A 4,495-nucleotide genomic window follows, 5' to 3' on the forward strand; every position below is an offset into this window, starting at 1 on the left:
CAGCATAAAAGTTCTTTGACGCCTAGTCTCCGCCTACTCTCCCTGCGCGGAAGCCTTCTGCGCAGGGAGGGCGTGGGCAGCGGAAGACCTCTATTCTCCCCGCTGGTCCCCGGCGAGGAGTCTTGGAGCCACCTCGCCGATTCCCCCATCTGCCCCCCTCCTCCACTGGTGCTACGCTGATTTCCTTCCCCAGAAGATGTGCTGCTTCTCTCCCTCCCGGGACGCTCTCCGGAATCCCTCTGGAGCCCTCCCTCTCCCTCTGGCTCCGATGGCAGTTCCCTGACAGTATGCAACTGCTTCAAATTAATAATGGGGATGCTTCAAATTTGGATGCTTCAAATTAGTAATGAGGGTAATAGACATACTTCGCATACATTTCCAAGCGAATTATTTCTTCTGACGAAAACAGGAGCCCCTGATCTTTGACTGCCATCTTCTGGATATCAGAGGTAGCAGTGGATGAAGGAGTCGTAATCTGGCTGCTTGCCATTGAACATGGGGCAACCTTAAAATGGGAATGAAATCTGCCTCTTAGGTGGGAGAAGGGAGGACCTGTGTTAGTCACGGAGCACTTTTAATCTGGATGATTTACAACCGCAAAGGTGTGTAGCGGCATGAAATATACTCAGAGTCGCAAAGTGATTTCATGCTCTTTATTCAGCTCATAGTGGTGAGGAGGAATGAATGAAAGTCCCCTCAAAGTATCTGCTTTATATACATTATTTACACAATGGGCTGCACATGATTGGCTAATTCCGGAATTCTACTGTAAGCCAATCAGGTTGTGGATTCACTTCTATCTGGAGCATGATTGGGTGGTTCCTGCCAACCAATCATACTGCTGCATTGTTCTAGGACCAACCAGACTGCTGCCTTTTGGATCCTATTGTTCTAGGACCAATCAGACTGCTGCAGTTTGGATCCTATTCAACTCATGGCACCACCTCCCTCTCTCTGCAATGTTGTTTATTTATTTCCTTGTCCCCATATCGTGCACAGTGGCAGCACCAGAAAAAAAAAAATTCTGGGCAAAGTATATTTTGAAGTGGCTGAGCTGCGTGTCCCAAATGTTAAGATTTCCCTGAAAGAAATGTATATATTGTTACACTCCTCTGCTTGAGTTGTGTTTCCAAACTAAATTCAGGAATTTATGACTTTACGAAAATTCTAACCCTTCACGGAATCTAAGGATTTGGAGCCTTGCTCCCCCCCCCCTTTCACCCCACACTCATAACTATACACACACACACACACACACAGAGAGAGAGAGAGAGAGAGAGAGAAGTAAATGTTTTGTTTTGTTTTCCATCATAAATCTATATTGGTTTAAAACACCGACGTAAACGATCATTTACGACAAAGGTAAGTTTAGAAAAATTCAATACAGAAGAGAAAAACATCATGACATAAGAGTAAGAAAAAAGTTAAAAAGACGAAAAGAAAAGAAAGAAAAGACAAAGAAAAAAGAAAAAAAGGAAAACCAAAAATTTATACAAACAAGTAGCAGAAACAAGTAAATGTTAATGACAGGAGACCAGCAATGGGGGAGGTGAGATCCTTGCCTGGGGAGGGGGCAATTGGCCTCCTGGCCCCAGGCACTTCCCAGTATAATCTCACATACGGAGCAATGCTAACAACCCTCAGCGCCCTTAACAAACTACAGCTCCCAGAATTCTTTGGAGGAAGCCATGGCAGTTTAAATTGGTATCATAGTGCTTGAAATGTGGGGGGTGAATGGGACCAGCGAGAAACTTAGATGATCCTCATCTGACTATGAGAGAGAGGCCACTCTGATACCATTTTAAACAGCTGTTATATAAAAAAACCTTCTTTTATGGGGTATCCAAGAACGCTTATAGAGCCCTTAAGTGGGTTCCCTATCGGTAGGAGAAAATAACGGAGGCCAACCAGAGTACAATATATTGAGAAGCAAAGCGGCTAGTAAGCCTGATCTTTATTAACTGTTGCAACAGGGTCCCCACTCACCACACGCAGGAGGAACCCAGAACAATGGTGTACAAGTCCTTATATAGCCCAAGACCACCCTCTAAAACATCATACATACATCACAGAAGGAGGCGGTCTACAGCAGAAGTCCTGTTTGCCAGGATACCTGTTAATGGTCACTGATTGCTTTACCTGGGCTGCCTGGCCATTCTTTTATGATGGCCAATCCTTTGTTCCTGAATCCAGGTCACAGGCTCACCCTATTCATACACAAATACACCCTTAAGACAGGATTTGTAAGCAGAAAGACAGTGGGAAGGCTTTCCCCATTTCCTCACTGCAAAGGAATATTTGAGGTCACTGGGAGAGTCAAAATGGCTTCAGGATTGCTCTCCTGTACTATTTCAGACAGGGACGCGGGTGGCGCTGTGGGTTAAACCACAGAGCCTAGGGCTTGCTGATCAGAAGATCGGCTGTTTGAATCCCCAGACGGGGTGAGCTCCCGTTGCTCGGTCCCTGCTCCTGCCAACCTAGCAGTGCGAAAGCACGTCAAAGTGCAAGTAGATAAATAGGTACCACTCCGGCAGGAAGGTAAACGGCGTTTCCATGCGCTGCTCTCATTCGCCAGAAGCGGTTTAGTCATGCTGGCCACATGACCCAGAAGCTGTATGCTGGCTCCCTCGGCCAATAAAGCGAGATGAACGCTGCAATCCCAGAGTCGGCCACAACTGGACCTAATGGCCAGGGGTTCCTTTACCTTTACTATTTCAGACATATGATTTATATAGTTATGTATGTATTTGCCTTGTAAATTTATCAACATTTATTTTATATTTGAGACCTTAGAATTCTTACAACACAGCCATTGTTGTTGTTGTTTAGTCATTTAGTCGTGTCCGACTCTTCGTGACCCCCTGGACCAGAGCACGCCAGGCACTTCTGTCTTCCACTGCCTCCCGCAGTTTGGTCAGACTCATGTTTGTAGCTTCGAGAACACTGTCCAACCATCTCGTCCTCCGTCGTCCCCTTCTCCTTGTGCCCTCCATCTTTCCCAACATCAGGGTCTTTTCCAGGGAGTCTTCTCTTCTCATGAGGGGACCAAAGTCTTGGAGCCTCAGTTTCACGATCTGTCCTTCCAGTGAGCACTCAGGGCTGATTTCCTTCAGAATGGAGATCTTCTTGCAGTCCATGGGACTCTCAAGAGTCTCCTCCAGCACCAGAATTCAAAAGCATCAATTCTTCGGCAATCAGCCTTCTTTATGGTCCAGCTCTCGCTTCCATACATCACTACTGGGAAAACCATAGCTTTTACAATATGGACCTTTGTTGGCAAGGTGATGTCTCTGCTTTTTAAGATGTGGTCTAGGATTGCCATCGCCTTTCTCCCAAGGAGCAGGCGTCTTTTAATTTCCTGGCTGCTGTCACCATCTGCAGTGATCATGGAGCCCAAGAAAGTAAAATCTCTCACTGCCTCCATTTCCTCCCCTTCTATTTGCCAGGAGGTGATGGGACCAGTGGCCATGATCTTCATTTTTTTGATGTTGAGCTTCAGACCATATTTTGCGCTCTCCTCTTTCACCCTCGTTAAAAGGTTCTTTAATTCCTCTTTAATCAAGCTTGCACTTCTGGGAGTTCTCGGTCCACATACTGCTTAAGCCTGCCTTGTAGAATTTTAAGCATAACCTTGCTAGCGTGTGAAATGAGACGCAATTGTGCGGTAGTTGGAGCATTCTTTGGCACTGCCCTTCTTTGGGATTGGGATGTAGACTGATCTTCTCCAATCCTCTGGCCACTGCTGGGTTTTCCAAATTTGCTCGCATATTGAGTGTAGCACCTTAACAGCATCATCTTTTAAAATTTTAAGTAGTTCAGCTGGAATATCATCACTTCCACTGGCCTTGTTTTAGCAGTGCTTTCTAAGGCCCATTTGACTTCACTCTCCAGGATGTCTGACTCAAGGTCGGCAACCACACTACCTGGGGTATACGAGACATCCATTTCTTTCTGGTATAGTTCCTCTGTGTATTCTTGCCAACTCTTCTTGATGTCTTCTGCTAGGTCCTTTCCACTTTTGTCTTTTATTATGATAATCTTTGTACGAAATGTTCCTTTCATATCTCCAATTTCCTTGAACAGATCTCTGGTTTTTCCCATTCTGTTGTTTTCCTCTATTTCTTTGCATTGCTCGTTTAAGAAGGCCTTCTTGTCTCTCCTTGCTATTTTTTGGAAATCTGCATTCAATTTCCTGTATCTTTCACTATCTCCCTTGTATTTTGCTTGCCTTCTCTCCCCCACTATTTGTAAGGCCTCGTTGGACAGCCACTTTGCTTTCTTGCATTTCCTTTTCATTGGGATGGTTTTTGTTGCTGCCTCCTGTATAATGTTGCGAGCCTCCATCCATAGTTCTTCAGGCACTCTGTCCAGCAAATCTAAATCCTTAAACCTGTTCCTCACTTCCACTGTGTATTCATAAGGGATTTGACTTAGATTGTATCTTACCGGCCCAGTGGTTTTTCCTACTTTCTTCAGTTTAAGCTTGAATTTTGCT

This window comes from Podarcis tiliguerta, assembly GCF_965153285.1.
Source record: "Podarcis tiliguerta genome assembly, chromosome: 1".
Taxonomy (NCBI): Eukaryota; Metazoa; Chordata; class Lepidosauria; order Squamata; family Lacertidae; genus Podarcis; species Podarcis tiliguerta.